Below are 19,526 nucleotides of genomic sequence, written 5' to 3'. Positions count from 1 at the left end.
GTAAAACAACTTATTAACTTAAAAACAATAATTTCCCATGAGCATCTCTGACTGATGCTTTTTGCCAAGATATTTTCTCTCATCCACAATATTTCTTTGAGCCTTAACAGAACAAGGATTTAGTGTCCTCCAATCACATCACTCAGAGGACAAGTTTGAACCCTTACTGCTCTCCAAATAAAAACGGGTGAGTTTGAACTATGAACCAAAACATCTAAGCTTAATTAGAGCAGCCTCACTGCCAAAACTCTTTACGGTGTAACATTTCTGAAACTAAATATTGCATGCATTTGCTTGTCTGCATCAGACATGAATGTGTTTTGTCTTACATCCTTATATGGAAATGTTCTGATTCATTTTAAGTAACAATAAATTGTAATTATCTAATAAAGTTTATCTTTAGATATTTTCTTTTATTCTATCACATTTAATGGGAGTTTCATGTACATTTAGAAGTGGCTAAAAGTGGCAGTGGTTCCTTTCTAAGTTAAGACACCTAGCTAAATCTATATGTAAGCATTTTTTTTCTTTTCGATAATCATTTTTTCAAGACACTTTCATGACCTTAAGTGTGGGAAAATGTGGGGAATGTTCTTCTTCTGCATGTATAATATAAATAGTTTTAGCTAATTTTCCTTGCAACACAACATATGTCTAGATAAATAAATAAATCTAAATAAAAATCAAAAATAATAAGTCATAAGTTAAATATAACCATAACAATATAACAAAATATCCACAGAAGCTACCAAAATTATTTTCCCATTTATAATAAGTGAATTATGGAAATAAAATTAGCGTACAATATATGAGTTTTAATTGACACTGACTTGCATAGTGCAGTTATGATGCGACTATCAACAATAACATTATAGTACCATAACAATGGTATACATAACATAATAATCAGTTTAAATCCGTTCTGTATGGACTATTCTATAACACTGTAGATGAGCTCTTGTGTGCGTCAGCAATTCAAATCAGGTTTAGATCAGGCTTTGAAAGGCTATGACTCAGCTATAGCCATAAGTGAATTATGTCTCTGCCTTATGGGATAGATGTGCTTAAAAAGTATTGCTGAAAATACATCATAAAATGTTATGGCATCAAAGCATGGGTATGAGGAAGACACAGTAAATCTCTGGTCTCCTTTACAGGGCTCATTCTCTTACTATATGACTCCTCTGTTAGGTGGAAGGCAGTGACCTTTGAGCCAGTGCACTGAGATACATTAAAATCTTGGGTTTATCAAAATCATGTCTAATATGAACGATTAAACACCATGTTTGTTCTCCAATAATAAAGCTTAAAACTGAGGGAGCGAGCATCTCTGAAACAGGTGTTTGTTTTTGAGATGAATTTTGTACCAGCACCGAGGAAGCAGATGGATTTAGGGTTGTGTGTTTCAACTTTGTTTCAAGTTAAACCAAGTAGATTACCTTTTTGTCTTTTTTCATTTACAAAAAAGGCCTAACAAAATTGCATTAAAAATCACACAATTTACTAAGCTGAAGTTGATAAGTAGATCAACAACAACTGTCAGGTGAATGAATGGCTCTTGGATAAACAATACATGCACAAATTGTTTTAATTTGGTCTAGAAAACAGTAGTGGTTTTAACAAAACTACTTACAAAATGGAAAAAACATGAAGTCAGAATAATTTACAGAAAGTACAGCATGCCGAAATACTTACAATACATACCACTTGTAGATACAGCCGAATTTGTACATGTTGACACTCTTCCAGGGGTTTTCCGATGATCTTTTACTGCTACATGTGCCTACACGGAGAAGTTAATGAGGCTTAACCTTCAAAGAACTGAGTCTGTTATTGCGTATAATTAGTATAATCTGAGGGCCTAGACTTAAAATTGAGCTCTTTCAGTGTTCCTGTCATATGGAGTTGACTTTTGAGCCCACAGACAATGAAGAATTCAGTTTAATTTATCATCATTCTGAAGCTACAGTGACAAAACCAGGCAATTTAAAGATTTTATATTACTTTTTTGACACACAGTTTAAATGTTTAACCAGCAGCTGAGAAGCAGGCTTCAGGTAAATTACTGGTTACCATACATAGCAGAGTAAAGCAATGTTTGTTTCATGATGGATTCAAAGCTGATTGAAATATACCACCAGATCAAGATACATCATAAGGGGAGTTACAAATACACTGTGGACAATGTACAATGTGTATAAAATCAAGCACCTAGCTATTCACATTGCCTTCACAAACATTTGTGAAAGGATAGGTTGATCTAAAGAGCTCATTGAATTTCATGTGTGGGATTGTAGTAGGATGCCACTGTTGCAACAAGGCAGCTTGTGAAATTTCTTTCATCCTAGATATTTCAATCTTAATTGGTATTATTGCAAAGTGGAAGTGCTTAGAAACCACAGCAATTCAGGCATAAAGTGGCAGACTTCATAAAGTTACAGACAGGGTCACTGAGCTCTAAGCCGGATAGTGGCTGAAAGCGACCAGCACTCAAATAAATTATTTTTGCCCTCATAAACATGAATCAGTAAGTTTGACACTAAAAATGTTTGAGTAAAATGCGACTGAGATGTATAAAATAAAAGGTTGATTTATTTAAAATAATAACTCTAAATACTTAACAAAATATGCTCAATGAATGTATACTAATTACATACATTTTCTTTGACCAGATTACATTAAATTTAATTTTTTACATTGTACTTGTAACATAATTACATGTAACCAAAGTACTTTGGTTACATGTAAATTTTGATACCCACATTCAAACTCAGTTTGCAGGTTGATCTTGTGGTCATGTCTGCTATACTAGGTGGAACATATTTTACTGTGATGAAACACACATTCACAAAATTAACCTCTCTGATGTTGGTGGTATTCTGGACATTTTTTTCAAACTGTAATAAAACAGTTCCATTAATTTTGGAGTTTATTAAAGATGCAGTTCATAGAATATTACTTAAAAATACAACACGTCCAACTCTGCAGCTTCCTTTAACAATTAACGGTGAATGATAATGCATTTTATCGCTGCAGTTTTTGCACGTTATTGCCAAAGGATAAGTGTGGTCAACTCTGAAACTTCTTGGAGCCAAACAAATATTTGGAAATTAGTTAGATCAAATTGTCAGCACTCACAGGCTGAGGCATACCAACGTTTTTCTGCTGCTGCAGAACAAAAATCAATGCTGGCAAATTGACTATTGCAGTTTATTGAGAATATTTTATTTGTACACTTCCCAAAGTACAGGTAAAATTCTGACATAGGACAATCTAGCAGCCAGCTCATTGTTAAGGTTATTTAGACAGTACATCCTAGATCATGCTCAGCTTCACTAATTTACAAGTTGTTTGGAGATTTGATATTACATTCCTGTAGTAGTTTGTACGCCTGAAGGTCTTACCACTGACTAAACATGGTGCTTCCCTGACAAATTCAACACTCAGTCAATCACTCACCAACTCCCTCATTTACTTGCTGCTATTTCAACATGTAAGAATATACAAGTATCACAGCTACAGCCAGATGTCCAAGCACTCCACTGTTGATTGAGGAATCACTATTGAAATGCGATGTTACTAATTCCAAAAGGTGCAGAGATGGAGATAAATAGCTCTGGAGCTCCTTGGCATTACAGAGGTATGTCACCCAGCAAGGAGCCTTTAGATACAAGTGGACGGAAAACAAGCCTGCTCAGGGAAAGAGGAAGAGAGTTAGTGGCAGCTTATTGACGACAGGTAGAAGACACAGCTGACACAAACTGTCAATTCCCACGGCGCACATGGGCTACGTGCTGCCGTCTGTCATACTGGCACAGACTGTTATCCTGAGCAGCAGGAATAGGCACCATTGCAGTCGTTAGAAGGGAAATATATATGCAGTTATAAATAAGACAAGTAGATGTTAATGGCTATCAACATGTTCTTTACACTCAGTTTTTGAAGCAGTATACTTGTGGTGTGTCATACCAAAAGACGGCTAACTACTTACAAAAAACCCCAAACAAAAAACAAAAAACTGCCAGTCAATTAATTACTTCTATCTTTATGTTTAAGAATCTTTTAATGAACTGAATCACATCATTGTGTTTCACTGTGTTATCATAAACAAGACTGAACTTCAATGCTACATAAATGAAATAAGTAAAATAATTTCACACTTGGTAAGAAGTTTGTATTTAGAGCAGGTTGTCTCCTAATTATAAGGAGTAGTTTGGCACTTTGATCCATGGTCCCTTTGTGTTCTTGGGTAAGGCACCGAACCCTAAATGCTCAATGTCAGGCGAGCACTTTGGCATCTCTGGCACTGGACCAACCATTGTTGCTGTGGACATTTTAGTATTTGTTTGGCAACAGCTCCACTCTCTCAACAGGGTACTTAATCAACTGTAGATCCAAGCATGCACACAGGTATGCACACAGGTGTACACATGGGTATTCACAGACGCGGACTAAAGCTTTCTTGGCTGCTGCCTCAAAGCACACTGTGCGCTGTCTATCTTGCGTGCTGCACAATATCGTTTATTATTTAGTAAATATTGATATCTATGACTAGCTAGTTTATTGTGATGGTGCTTTGTTTTCTCTATTATTATGTTGCTCTTTGTTGTTTGCTGTCTCCTCTGTTTGTTTTTTTTTTTTTTTTTTTTTCTCCATACAGGTGACCCAGGAGTTCTTTTTTTTTTTCTCTCTCTTCCCCCCCCTTCTCACCGTCTCTTCTCCCCTTTGGTTTTCTTTCTTTCTCTCCCCCTCTTTCTCTCATTCATTCCCCCTGTCCTATTTATTAAAAAAAAAAAAAAAAAAAAAAAAAAATGACAAAGGATGAACTGAAGCTCTGCCATCACGTAATGTCGCATACTGCTGTTTCTGATGTCATTTAGAAAAAAAGAAAAAAAAAAAAAAAACAAAAAAAAAAAACTGTAGATCCCTCGAAGGAACAATAGCATTGTTGAGCTAGCTCATTTAGCCCACAGGGACCAAAGCAGACATTTGTTCTTTGACTCGAGTGACCAACGGTACATGTGCAGATGTATGACATCATATGATAGATAACGGAGGTAGACAGGTTTTTTAAGGTTCCAAACCTCCAGAGAGAACATTATAGTAATACAAAATACAATGATCAGCTCTTCTTTGAGAGAGCATGCAGCAATGTAGTGCTTAAGTAAATATCCTGGGTGGGATCAAACCCCGGTGCAGCCATGTATTTAATAGAAATAACAGTGAATTACGTAATTCACGGTGAATTTTTTTAATTAAGCAAAATGGAATAAATACAGTTTAAAAAGGAAAAAATGCACATATAAAGGAATTAATACTGCTGAAATATGTCATCATTTTGAGAAATGTATGATTTATACCTGTATTTGATAGGTAAATGTTAAATTTGTTCTAAATGTATTATGAGGTTTGGTCAAACATTTGTACTAATCTGTAATTCTGATTTGCACTGCACACCTCTCATGTCTATTGTGCATTATACTATATAATATGACAACAATGTCATATTTAATCATATATTTAATACTGTTCAGTAATAATGTAGGAAAATATTCATGCCTAGTAGATAGTAGATATAATAGATATAGTAGATATGTATTGGGGCAGGGCAGTATCATTAAAAACATCAGTGGTCATGTGGATCTAATTTAAGGAAATGAGAGTTTAAACTTCAACCTTCCAGTTTAGAGAAAGATTCAAAATGAATCTAAACTCAATCCTAAAATACAATGAACCTTAATTGAAAGCTGCTATTTGTGTATACGTCTCTCAGATTAAAATGTTGTCCTGGATATAAAGTTTATCTTTAACATGTTATGGAGAAATGTGCTTGGCATAGTATTCTCACAGTGAAAACACGAAGTGGTAAAGTTTTTCCAGTGTGGCTGGTTAAATTTGCAAAGGGATTCCATGAAAGTCTGCTGTCTACAAACTCAAAGAATGACTGAGATTAGATGTCCCACCTGTGTGTCTGGTTATGCACATGCGCATGTTTGTGCATATATATGTCTGTCGAGGCACACATATATCCAATAATAATTGCTGGTGGATTTTAAATAATATATGGTCCGCTAATAAGAAATGATTTGCGCAAGTACACTTTGATTTATATGAATTCAATTTCAGAGGGGATTCAGAAAGTATTGAGACCCCGTTATGTAGATTGTAGTGCAACATTTTATTTTATTTTTATTTATTAAAAGACCTAAACCTGAAATCTCTCTCTCTCTGTAGAAGTGTATTTGGCACTATTTTGCAATCGGGTTAGGAAACATTATTATTCGATCATATCATGAAATTGTTCAAATCTTCAAATTAGAATAATAATTTATGTGAAATAGAGTCATGCAATTCTCTGCAATACTTTCCTAAGTGCAGGCTAAGTGTCAATCCAGTGTAAATATCTTGGGCAGGTGTACCATGAGCCAAAAATCCATCGTCAGCCCAGTGCATATAGGCCGTGTTACTCTATGCTTTTGCTCCCAACTGTGTGTCTGAAGGAGATAATGATGCTGAATCAGTCTAATCACCCACAGCAATAAATGTCCTGGCAGAAAAAAAATATTACATAAGATTTTGTTTTTTTGCATATATACTGTAGAGTCTTTGTGTATGTTTGTCTTATAGCTTATATTTTGTATATTACATGTATACAAAGTGTGCTTTAAATGCGCTTTAAACCCTGAATGTATATTGATAATGTTATATCATTTGCATTTAAATGACAGACATTATAGCTTGCAGGCAGGTCATAGAATTTAAATTGTGAAGTCTGAAAAAGGCACGGTAAACATGTTGCTTAATGGCAATGACAATGTCAATAGCATATTTCATTACCAGCTAAATAAATGTGCTTAATACAGAAGAACATAAAAACCTGTGCAGGCTTACCAAGCCAAAAGCTTAAGAGAGAATAATTAACAAATTAATATTTTATTTTTTTAGAAAATAGGGTAAGAATGACCACTTTTGCAAGTTTGTATCAAAGATTTCAGGAGATTGGAGATTTTAGCACCTGAAAAAAAAGAAAGTGAGGCTAAGAAAAAAAAGAGAGAGAGAGAGAAAAGCAAAGAAACCTGAGCCTATACAGGGTGTTATTTTAGATAAACATTAAAGTCATCTCTACATAGGAGATTGCAGAACAGGGCAAGGGTCAAATGCCCACTCTCACCAAATAACAAGAAATAAACTCGAGCAGAATGTTCAAGTGATATACAAGCACTCTCAAAATACCACCAGGAAAAAATGAGTGTCCACAGTTTTTATAGTCAATGTTTAGGTTGATAATCAAGGAGGAGTTAAGTGTGCAACAGTAATGAATAGTGAAGTGTGTGTTTGAGAAGTATTTGCCAGTTTAAATGAATAAATCACAATGCCAGTGCCAGACATACAACTATGGAAATATTTGGCTCATGCTCTGTGAAACAAAATGGCTTCTCCTTTTCCTCACAGTAAATACAGAAAAGAAACCTCAAAACAAAACAGTCAAGAGGATAACCATTGATCCCCATCTAAGCCATGCTCAATCACACTTAAACGGGGCGGCTCTTCCTACCAGAGGAACCAGAACAAACCTTTAAGTCGACAGCTAATGCCCGGTTTAGTCCTCTCCCTCTTTCTGACTCTCTTTTTCTTTTCCTCCTCAAAACTGCCATGCTACAACTTAATACCAGACGAGCTCACGCTGGGTGGCTGGGTGGTGCTATCAAGGCCTGACTACACACACTCAGCCTTTGCCTTTGCTTTCCATTTTGTCGTTATTCTTCATCTCACCCCCTTCAATTTCTATTTTGTGGGTCACTGAACCCTGGGACAAAGTGTGTCTGCCCCACCTCCTGATCCTTGGTCGCCAACACTGAGACCACCACGCCACACATAACGCTGGAAGATGACATTTCCTCACCCCCGAGACACCCCCCCTTCTTCGTCTCCCCTAATCCAATCAGCAAGGCCTGAGTTTTTCTAATATACTGGCAGTCTCATACTCTGACTTTATCCCTGCAGCTGTGCCGGACCGCTCATTGGCAAGATTAAGGCCTCTGCAGCTCCTCTGATCATGTATTTCAATATGAATGGGACCAATAAGGGGGTGGATTATGTCTTAGTTACTTTAGAAATCCAAGGCCCCTCTTTGATGCCCCCGGGTTTGAACGGCAATGGCAGAACCACGCCTGGTCTGCATGGCGTGGCTGCAACGCCACCTGGCAGTCAAATGTTTGCTCATATGCGCTCATTAAACAACACCACACTGGCTTGTGGGTACTGACTGCGGGCCCGATGGCGAGCTTTGGCCACAACCAGATGGCACCATCACCAGTATGCCAGGTGGGGTTCGTCGTTACCACTTGTGAGATGCCTTGTGGACGAAGGACGGGGGAGTTTTGGGAGGTGTGGGAGGAAGAGGAACGTGTTGCCAAGTAGGAACAGAGTAAACAAACACACATTTTCTGCTATCTATGTTATCACACATGCTCATTTTCCTTCTCTGTCTTGATCACTCTGTTACTTTTCTAAGTACACGGAATATGTAAAACATATACAGGTCATAGATGTAAACATGCACTTAATACTGAGTTATTACCTTTATGTTAATAACTCAGTAATAACAGTAATCACATGCATGTAGAAGGACAACTACATTTGCCTCCAAACATTGCAAACACACATACTCTACACTCTACGGTGTCTTGAGATCAAGACCCACCATGGCAAAGCCACTAAGGAGGGAGTTTCATTAGTTGTCGGGGCCTGTGTCTTCTTCTCAGCTAGCCCTCCTGCCCTTGTGCCTTGGGGCCCTTTGTGTGTGAAGTGCTAGAGGTGATTAATATTTGTTTTCCCTCCTCGGTGGGAGAGGAAAACCCAGCCAATCCACTGTGACCCCTTCCTAATCCCCGGCAGGTTGAACCAGTATCCCCGTTTTCTTCGTCTTTTGGGCTTTACCTAGAGGGTGCCTACCCCACACTACCGCTTGGGTCAGATGTGGGGATAACTCAGGACCCATACTATTTAATGCTTATGGAGAGTTCAGAGCTGAGCCACGATGACAGGTGTCTTTATGAGGGTTAGTGAGTTTTTATTTTTCCATGTCCTTGTTCTTCCTACACTAAATAATGTTGCTAATACAGACATTTTTGGTGTGCAAAATTGCGCAAAGTAAGCTCAGAAACAGGTTACTAACTTCTGACCTGGTCTCTGGAATGGTAATAAACAGCTCCCCAGGTAGTTTGGACAAGTTCGACAGGTGATGGAGGTATCTTCCTTGTAGAAAACTGGAGGATATCCTGAATGAATTTGGCCAACATGGCCAGGTTGAGGGGTTTTGAGGCTTTGTTGAGGCCTGTGGAGGGGGTGTCTTGAAGGATTGAGTGGCTTGCGGGGTCTATTGAGGACTTGATCCTGTTGACAGATATACTGCTCCCTTTGTGACCACATGGCTGTGATGGAAATGGCAGGTGCAGTATGGGTAGCTGAGGAAAAAAAATATCCTTTCCAGCGTTGTATTTCAGCGGTTGTAAAAACACAGCTGTTTTCAGCTTTCTGAAGCGGCTGCGTACTCGGTTTCCAATTCTCTCCAGCTCCTTGTTGCCTTGTTGGCGTAGTCACTAAACTCGCAAACACCGTCTTATGGTCTTAGCTCTTTATAAGAGCTTTAGTTGGAAAAATGTACACATCAGTATTAACGATCAACACTGCTGGATGAAAGCTCTGGCAACTGGCAAGTGGCAACTAGCTCAAAACCTGCCTCAGAGTAATTGATATTAATGGGAAACTGCTCGGCTATTTAGCACATACACATATTAACACAGACAACAATTCAATCATAAGAGAGAACTGCACAATTTATTAAATTAGAAGATTTACAAATTATACAGCAGATACAGTAAATACATGACAAAATAACAAAGCAACCTTAAAGTCTTGTTAGCAAACCAAAAGCAAAAAGACTGATTAGACTTAAACCTAATACTTACTTTTTATGTAGGTCAGTTGAAATAAAAACAGTCAGTCTCGTATTACATTGATTTAACTTTCTAGGTAAATTTGACAGCTGTTAAAAGAAAACAAAAATCAGACATTTTTAATCATCTAAATTACAAAGAGCAAACCTGGGGGCATTATAGTGAATTCAAATTAGCTAAATCATAACCAATTTTATATTTTTAGTCTATTTATATTTTACTTATTTTCAGCATTTAATTGTTTAACTGTGTTGTTATTGGTAACAGAAAAGCAGTTTAACTTAAAAAAAAGTTTTTTTTTTATTTTGTGTCATTTCTGAATAAATATATGAAATTATAATCTTACCAAACCATCATGCCATATTCATCCATATTTATTTGCAATCGATTGTAATTTGTCAGTTTAGTTCCGTATGTTATTGTTTTCTTAAATTCTTAATGCTTCTTAAAATACTGCATATTTATGTATAGATATAAATTTTTAAGTTCCTTTTTTTGTTATTTGACAGCTCTGTTTCTGACATGGTCCATTAAGCTTTGTGTGGGAGTGTATTCAGTCCAAGAAGCAAAGCTTTTAACTCTTTATGAAGCTGTCTAATGAGTGGCGCCAAGTATCACCACTCCTCCACAAATTACTTTACTCTGCTTCCAGTCCTCCCTCCTCTGTTTTTGTGCCCCCTTTTTCTCCGTGTCAACACCTCCAGGCCCTCCTTTTTCTTTTCACAAGCCCTTTCAGTGTATTTCTATCAGATGTCATAAACTTGTCATAAAAGTTAAATTTGAACATTTAACTTTTTAAGGGCTGTAAACCATATATTTTTAAGTCTCAACATAATTCTGGAACTCGTAAACAAAACTGCTCATATATATCAAGATAGAAGTTATATTCTGTGCAGTCTTACAGAAATCTGATCTTTCTTTCCTTTCTTTTCCTTTTTTGTTCATTTGTTTAATTTATTTTCAAAACCAGCAAAGAAAATAATTGCATGGGAGTGAGTGAGGCTAAGCTATATTGTGTGTTTCAGTAAGGCTCATGATGTTCTAGTATCTACAGGCCCTTTATTAAAAAATACTGCTTTTCTTGATATGTTCAACAAATCAATCCAGTCCAACAGTTGTTGTATTTTTCTTCATTTAACATTAAGAAGATCTGAACAAAGGGATGTACTGATTTAATTTATTATTCATTTAATTTTTTTTTATTTTTATAATTTTTTTTTCATATTGGTCCATTTGATTGACCTTTATTATAATTATGAATTTATTTTATTTTTAAATTTTTTTTAACTAAACTGAATTAGACCTGCAAAACCTGAAATGAATTTCATTGCCCAAGATGTGATGTTTTGAAAAGAAAGAACACAACAGCACCATCACACCAGGTAGACTTTGGTTAGATGATCGTTAATAGTCTGCCAGTGAACTGTAACAGCACATCATTCGGTAAGGATTCAATATAGTGACAAATAAGCTGAGGCGATATTGACAAAACTAATGGTGAAGCCCTGATTTATGCTATCATATTCAGAACGGTCACTTTTCACTTTCCGAACATCAAGCAATCGTACCTGCTCATCGCTCTGGGGTTTAACTGATGAATGACACTGTAGTGTGCTGTGGCTCACTACGGGGCCATTTGTGGGGAGATAAGGAGACTTCCTGGATTAAGGAGGTAGCTGAGGTACATCTCCAGAGAGCCTGTTTGTTTGGGTAAGACAGCTCCTTCATTACTGCAAAACTGTGGGAGGCTGAGAAGCCAACCTGTCTCTGCGATAGCATGGAACTGCTGCAAAAATGTACTTAACCAGACTGAAAATGCAACCGAATTACCTTCAGTGCCTCTAATTTATTATCATGAACTCTGGACTGGTCAAATTGCAGTTTGCCATTACTAAAATTAAGCAAATTCAAAATATCGTGACAAAATATGTACCATATCTATGGTGTGAAACTTTACACTTTTGATTTTCACTTTTTTTGTAATGAGAATTGCTTTGTGGGTGGGCCTGCATGACCTAGCAAGTGAATGAGTCTTGACATTAAAATGAATGAGCTCCTGATGCCAGTGTCACTTTGAAAAACCCAAGCTGACCATCGTGTTCCTATCCAAGCCTACAGGATTACCCTCAAAGCAGTCATGCAGGCTTACACACTTGTCTTAGAGAAAATATGAACGATATAAGAAAACATTACGATTAAAACATCGAGCTGTGCTGTGTTTGTACCACACATTATTGCCAATTTTGGTATTTTAGACAAGATGAGTCATATATGTAGTAACATTTTTTTTTTTTACTTTCCTTTGTTAAATGTTTTTATTGAATATTTCATCATATTTGTGCTCAACAAAAGCGCAGCTGCACAGTTTTAAGGAAGGAACTACTACTTCGTAGCTTAAAGGCTTCTAAAATTGCAGTTAATTATCCTCATTTCAAATTTTTAAAATGCTATGCGGATTAAAAAATGGCCAGAAATGTGAAATGCATTTTCCCAAAAATGAAACAAAAATAAATGACAAAAAAAAAGTTGTTTATTAAGCAATAAAACATAACTTTCCATATTGTTTAGTTATTTTAACAGCTAATTAATGTATTATTAAACGCATTGACAATTCAACAGTTTTTTTCTTCTAAAATGATGTAGCTGAACATAATCCAGGCTCGTGTTTAAAGCAATGTTGAAATCAACAGGTGAATATCTCTTATATCTGAGCCTAGCAGAAAAATTCATATTCATGCATAATGATTTATTCTGTACTAGTGTGCTGTTGTACAGCAGTGTTCTGTGAGGCCTCATGCTGCCCCAGTGGCGGTGAAGGGGGAATTAGTTGTAGTGTTGTCTGAGTCCCTGTTAATCCTCAGCTGATTAGTGGAATTCTCATCAAGGCTCCTTGAGAGACAGAGTAAGCAAGAAAGAGTGCGGAAGAGAGACAAGGAGAGAAAAAAGGAGGAAAAAAAAAGAAGAGTGAGAGAAAAGGGGAAAAAAAGAGACTTTAGAGTCAGTGAGATCCCTTTCTCATTTTCTTAGTTTTCCTTTAGCCATTCACCCCCCGACCATGGACCACAGGCTTGCATCTCCTGTGACCAATAAGATCTCAGGGCCTCAGGTCACCTGGCTCACCAGACTAATCCGGAATCGGCCTTGTAGATTAGCACTTTCCCACTCACAGCCACTCTAACCCAAGCCCCGGCAAATCCCGAGGTAGATGTCGGAGCTTCCGGTAAGTGGGTGAGCACGACGTCGTGCAGTGGATTAAAGAGAATAGGATAATATTTACAAGCCTATCGCCAGCAGTGATAAGGCTGAGGATAAACATCAATGGTTCGTCTTCTGCCTCTTTTTTGTCTTTCTCTTGCCAAGGCAAATGGTTCAATCTCTGGATTCCTGCGGGTAGTCCCTTAAACTGATGAACTAAATTAGTCAGCTGTGAAATAATAAATTGTAACAAAGTAGGCAATGACTTAGAGTGGGTTTCTCTATCAAGATGAATTTGTCTTATGAGACACTTGGACCACAGTCTTTTTTAGATCTTTGCAACATTATCATGACTGTAGGGAAATTTAAAGAGAGGCAAATTTATATTTGCTTGATGACACTAAAGTGCAGTCAGTTCAGATGATTAAAAACACAATTCTTTTACAAACTACAAATTGAACAACTACAGTAAACACAAAAAAGCTAATAAAAACCAAAGCCATCACTGACCATAATCAAAAACAAGAATGCACAATGCCATGCTTTTCTTGTTGTTTTCAGCACTTGTTTCAGATGTTTTAGTCTCTGTGTCAGTTGTAGCATTTTTGGCATTAAGCATTTTTTATTCAATATTGGACAAAAGATTAGGGTAAAGCTGTGAGAGACAGACAGAATGCAAATCTTATTCGTTGATTATGAATGATTTATTCTGTGAACTTACATAAGTGGTACAATTACATATTGTATATATTACACCATAATTTCTGAATTCTAAATCAACATTAAAGCTCATCATACAGCTCTGTATGTTCAGTTTAGTTTTATTTATTTAGCCTCAAATCACAACATCTTTTTGTGTGTGTATTTAGTTCCCAGGTTTCAGGGTTCAACATCAAATATACTTTTTGTTAGAGGTTTTTTTTTTTTATTAAAGTGTTTTAAACTACTGACAAGTAGTTACTTTTAGTATAAATTAGTATAATTGACTGAAATTTAGTACAATTAACTTAAACTACTACATATACAGCCACAGGCTGTCAACTTGTCCCTCTCAGCCTACAACTCATGTCTAAAGGGGAGGCCTCTCACAGTTTAAGGCTCTAAAACCTTTAAACATGTTTAAACAATTTATTTGCAATAAAGAGGCCCACTTTCCCTGAATCCAGCCTAAATTAAAATGGGTAAAATCCTTTCAGTACAGGATAGCTGATACTTCATATCTGTCCACGGTTGTTCCTTTCATGTCATCAGAGCACATGATGGACTTTTCTCTCTACTGTAGGTGGCACTGTTAACCTTGACTTATACTTGGTTGGGCTTTCAGTGTTAAGGAAGTCAAGTGGTGCTGAAGCAGTCAATGTCTGCTCTTCATTACCATTCTCAGCCCCAGGGTGAAATTAATTAAAGTGGGGAATAATAATAATAATAACAAAGATTATCTTTGTCATCACAGTTATGCTAACAACAGTATGGAATTCAGAGGGCAGCCAGCGGCCGAAATAAATACCATCAAGCTTTTATCTTGAAACTTTAGGTACGTGGCTGTTTCTTTTTTTTCTTCCACTCGTGTTTTTCAGGGAAGTGGAGTATTAGTGGTGGTGGGAGGAGGGGGTAGGACCAGAGTGAAGGCAAGTGTGTTATTGTAACAGAGCTTATGAGGGAGTCAAGAGGAGGGCAGTGTGCCGATCGCACGCTAGGCTGCATGATTCACAGAAGATCCATGATCACAAACCCTTTGGACCCCAGTCCCACCCTCTGGCCTTGCCTCCTCTGCTTCTGAAATCCCCACTGTCAGCTTGCATTATGGGACTAATACCAAAGTTATGGTGATTCACCTCACACCACCTTATATGTGGGCGATTTCCATCCATCTGAGGTTAACTGGTGGCCTGGCATGGACAATGTCAGTACAGACTAGACAGTGTTATTTATACTGTGTTTTTTTCTTTATTTTGCACCTAGACAAAATATCACGGTGACAACAGATATATAATCATTAAATAATTTAAAAAGAGAGACGTGCTGGTATTTTTCTTATAGTGCTATTTGCAGAAATAAAAAAAAAAAAAAATCAGAAAAAGGTAAAAAAATAATAAATAAATGAAACATCCAATCTCAGATTAGCAACTCTTTTCCTTTCAAAGTGGAACAATTTTTTTTATGTTATAATTTAAAAAAAAGGAAAATAGTTCACATGGAATGAATGACGTAACTCTCTTTTGAACATTGTTTGTGTCTGCAAATTTTAGTGCATGCATGTGATATTATCTAATTACATTAGAAATGGCCTGCAGCAGCCACCTCACCCTGTTATATTATCTGAACTGATGAACTCTTGTTGAAACAAAAGGACCCAGCCCTGTCTCGTGACCGATGCTCGAACCTCTTTCCCTGCTGCTTGTAAAAGGGGGATCGCTGACCTCATGTGCGGCTGGGATATTACTTTACGTCTTCATCAGGCTGCTTCCTCAGTGTCGGCTCGTGAATTACGCTAGACTGTCCACCACGTCACTGTATTGCTTCCTCTGTACACTGAGTCAATAGGTGGTCACTGAGCTCTAATAGAAGACAGGCGCTAGGAGGCAAGAGGCCAAAAAGCTGGTGAATTACCGATAAAAGTAACAAGATGACCTGAATTCATTGGATTTTTGAAGTTTTCTGTAATATGAAAATTTTGAATAATCTCTTGAGTGTTAAGGGTTGGAAGACTGGAGTGACAATGGTTTCTGCTACTCATCAATACTTAATTTAATCGAATGTTAATGCAAGCCAGCAAATTTGCGCAAGATATGAATTCCTGATAATTGTGAAAGACAAATGTTCTTTGTCTGATTCACTTCTTCACAATCCAATTAGGTCTCAGTGCTGAAAAAATTAGATGACTGTATGCTTTGGAACAAGATAAAGTTAGCTTAGCTGCTCATTAGCTATTTTCTCGAGCACTCTTATAATATTGTCTTATGAAAGTTAGCTTTGGTCTGAATGACTAATCAAAAGCACACATCCGGTGTTTGATGAAATTTTACCTATTCCCAAAGCATTTCCTGTGTCTGCAAAAATTCATTAGTTCTAGTTGAAAAAGGAAAATGTGGGAATAGTTCACATATGAGTTGAGGTACTTTGTCTCATTGTTTGCTCTCTTGCTCATTCCTTCATTCAAGTTTCCCATCCTCTTTGTCATGCCCTCAGTCTTGCACATGTTTCTGCTTCTTCCCAAGAAAACATCACTAAAATAGCAGCCAAAGTTATGTGTTGCCTGTTCTGTGGACACCCTGTCTGTTTTGACTGGAAAGGGACTTCAGGGGGGTAAAGGTGGGAGGAACATTTTGTACAGGCAGACACTACAAAAAAGAATTTCCTTGAAAAATATGATTCAACTATTTAACGTCAAATTCTGAATTGTCCCAGAGTGATAGGACATGATGCACAACAAACCTGGACATTTGGAGTAGGTAAAAATTAGGTAATATATTTGTTTATTCACACTAAATAGCATCTTTCATATAGTGCTTCACAATAAAAGACACAAATTACATGTGTGTATTAAAAAGCGACGCACATTATATGCAGATAGCCAGATAATAATTACATAATTCAATAAATAAACAAAACAAATCCAAGCTAATGGGTTGGAAGATGCTTAAAAAGTTTTCCACAACAGCATCTGGTGCATATGTTTTGCTATTGTGGTGTGCCTACTGGAACACGTCCTATATATCACACAAACACTGCAAAACTACACAAGCTCTTTTTGTACCATTTGGATGGAAGTTCTTTCACAACACTGCAAAGCTCATATTCCATGGCTATCTATACATATCTATCTATCTATAATCTTGTTTGTTATTATTCCTACCATGTTAATTTTGATTTATTTTAACATCTGTTGAGTGCATTACACAGTGGAGGAATCCTAACACTGCTTTCTTGGATCCAGTTATGGTTATGATAAATGATGTGATTTTCAAAACTTCAGTTGTGAGTAACTAAAATATGATCTATGGGAGAAAATGAAGAAACCGGCCTGCAAGTGAGTAGGGGTTATTCATGTTATCTCCAATTTGAATCTTTCTGGATTTATTCCAGAAGTGGTTATGAAGCGTCTAAAGGTTTAATGGAATTTCCTGAAACAAGTGAAAATGCAATAGTAAAGGAGTTGGATATTTTTTGCAGTGTAGTAACCAGAGAAAAGCCTGGTATGTACACAGTAATTACATCTCAGCACCCTGTGCAGAGTACATAGCAGAAACACAGTCAGAAGGGTCACTGCCCAGGGGATCGAGGTTTGCCCATTAAAACATCATCAGACAATACGGTTTATTTAAAGAGACATATGACTCTCCACCGCTACTGTTTACCCTTCTTGCACTTGAGAGCAAAGATAATAATGTTTGAAAATCAAAGGGAAGAAAAAAAAGGAAAGAAAAGGAAAATGAAATCTGTAATGTTCAAGGAATAAAGTCAGCGCAGGTCAGAAACTGCATGTACAGATGTAGCTAATCTATGTATTTACAATGGGGATTGGGAAAAGATGAGCAGCATATACTGTGTGATTAACTTGCTACTTTTGTTTTAGTCTCCTTTTGGAATGGTTTATGACGATCTTGGAAACTATTTCGATGTCTGGGTCTTAACTTCCTGGATTTTAAATCTGGACTGATTTTCAGGACTGTTGCTATTTTTGGAGCAAAATCTTGTCTAATTGCTTGAGTCATAATGAGCACAATAAGCAAAACAACAGCTCAGTTGTGACAGCAGGAAGTCTGATGCATCCGAATTTCACCTTTACCCTGATAAATCAGTCAACACAAACACTCCCGTGGCGCCCCGCTGGGTAACAGACCCCCACCTTCGGATCCCTGGAGAGTTCGTCACCCTGCTGCATGCCCATCCTATCTGGAATAGTTTGCTCAGATAGGAGATTAGTCCTTTCTAATTGTCCTGTCAGTAAATTAGTAACTTTGGCTCCTCCCTCACTTTACTGCTTCATGTCATCCATGCCTATGACATGCTGCCTGATGTGTACAGATGTCCACGCATCATATTTGGGTCAAAAATGATGAGAGCACAGTTGGAAAAGAAATTGGAACACAGAGTTGATATAAAAGCATTCCAAGTGGATCAATTAAATACAGCTTTGACTAAAGAAATCTGCCTCTTTCCATCTGCGAGTTATGATTTGCCATCGATTAGTCGAGTAAGCACATACCACTGCTGAATTCTTGTGTCCTGTTGTTGAAAAAAAAAGATAATGAAGCAATTAAATGCAAGAGCATACACAATAGTGTATATCTATCTATCTATCTATCTATCTATCTATCTATCTATCTATCTATCTATCTATCTATCTATCTATCTATCTATCTATCTATCTATCTATCTATCTATCTATCTATCTATCTATCTATCTATCTATCTATCTATCTATATATATATATATATATATATATATATATGTATGTAAGTATGTATATATATATAATAAAAGTTTGGCCTTTTTTCCAGTTTTACTTGTTTTTGTTTACTTTTGCCTCAAGTATTCTGTAAAGCACATTTTATGGCATTGCTTTAAACTTACCTTATCTTGACCTAACTTCTATACACACATCTCCCCCCCTCAACATCAATCAAGCGTGTGAGAGGCATAGTGGTAATTTGTTAACCTTTATCCAGTGATCTCTGCTGACCTTAGATTCACCCTCAGGCTGACTGTGTGTGTAGAAAAGCTGCACTGGATGTTTTTAGTAAAACAGACAGGAATGAAACATCTCTAATACATATTGCTGTTTAACTTGTTTACATTGTTACTTGCTATATTTCCCATTAACACAGTGAAAGATTGTAATTCACTCTACTTGTTTGCTAATGTATTGCATGATACAGCGTGATCACAAATATACAGTTTGGTTAAACGAATGAAGCTAAATCTTGAAATGAAACGTAAAATGTACTTTTATCATATGAGCAAACATTAGTACAAACACAGTTATCAGTTTGCTTAATCAAAATGTAATTTGACATTAAGAATAAAAAATAAAAAATTGTTGATATTATCTTTTTTTCAATTAGGAAGCAAAGGCAAAGAAATTTCATTTCCCAGCTAGATTATTATTCAAGGCACAACACTGGCTCACTGCTAACTCTGAGAGCAAATGCTCTATGCCGATGCATATTCATATGTTTAACATACAGACATGCATTCCTAATGATGTAGGGAAGAGTGGAATACAATAAAGCTCATTAATACATTTTACCATGCCAGTCAGTCCTCATCACAAAAAGGGTGCTGCACAGCGTCAAATTGAGCTAATTCAATTCCCCAGCAAAGAGCTTCTCCAGTGTGAGATGAAAACAAAAAGAAATTAAATAAAG

Source organism: Aulonocara sp. 'chitande type north' Nkhata Bay, linkage group LG2, assembly GCF_057382095.1.
Source record: "Aulonocara sp. 'chitande type north' Nkhata Bay isolate Kocher_YH1m ecotype deep benthic linkage group LG2, A_spYH_male_GT1.1, whole genome shotgun sequence".
In the NCBI taxonomy this organism is placed as follows: Eukaryota; Metazoa; Chordata; class Actinopteri; order Cichliformes; family Cichlidae; genus Aulonocara; species Aulonocara sp. 'chitande type north' Nkhata Bay.
This window is presented reverse-complemented; position numbering follows the sequence as displayed.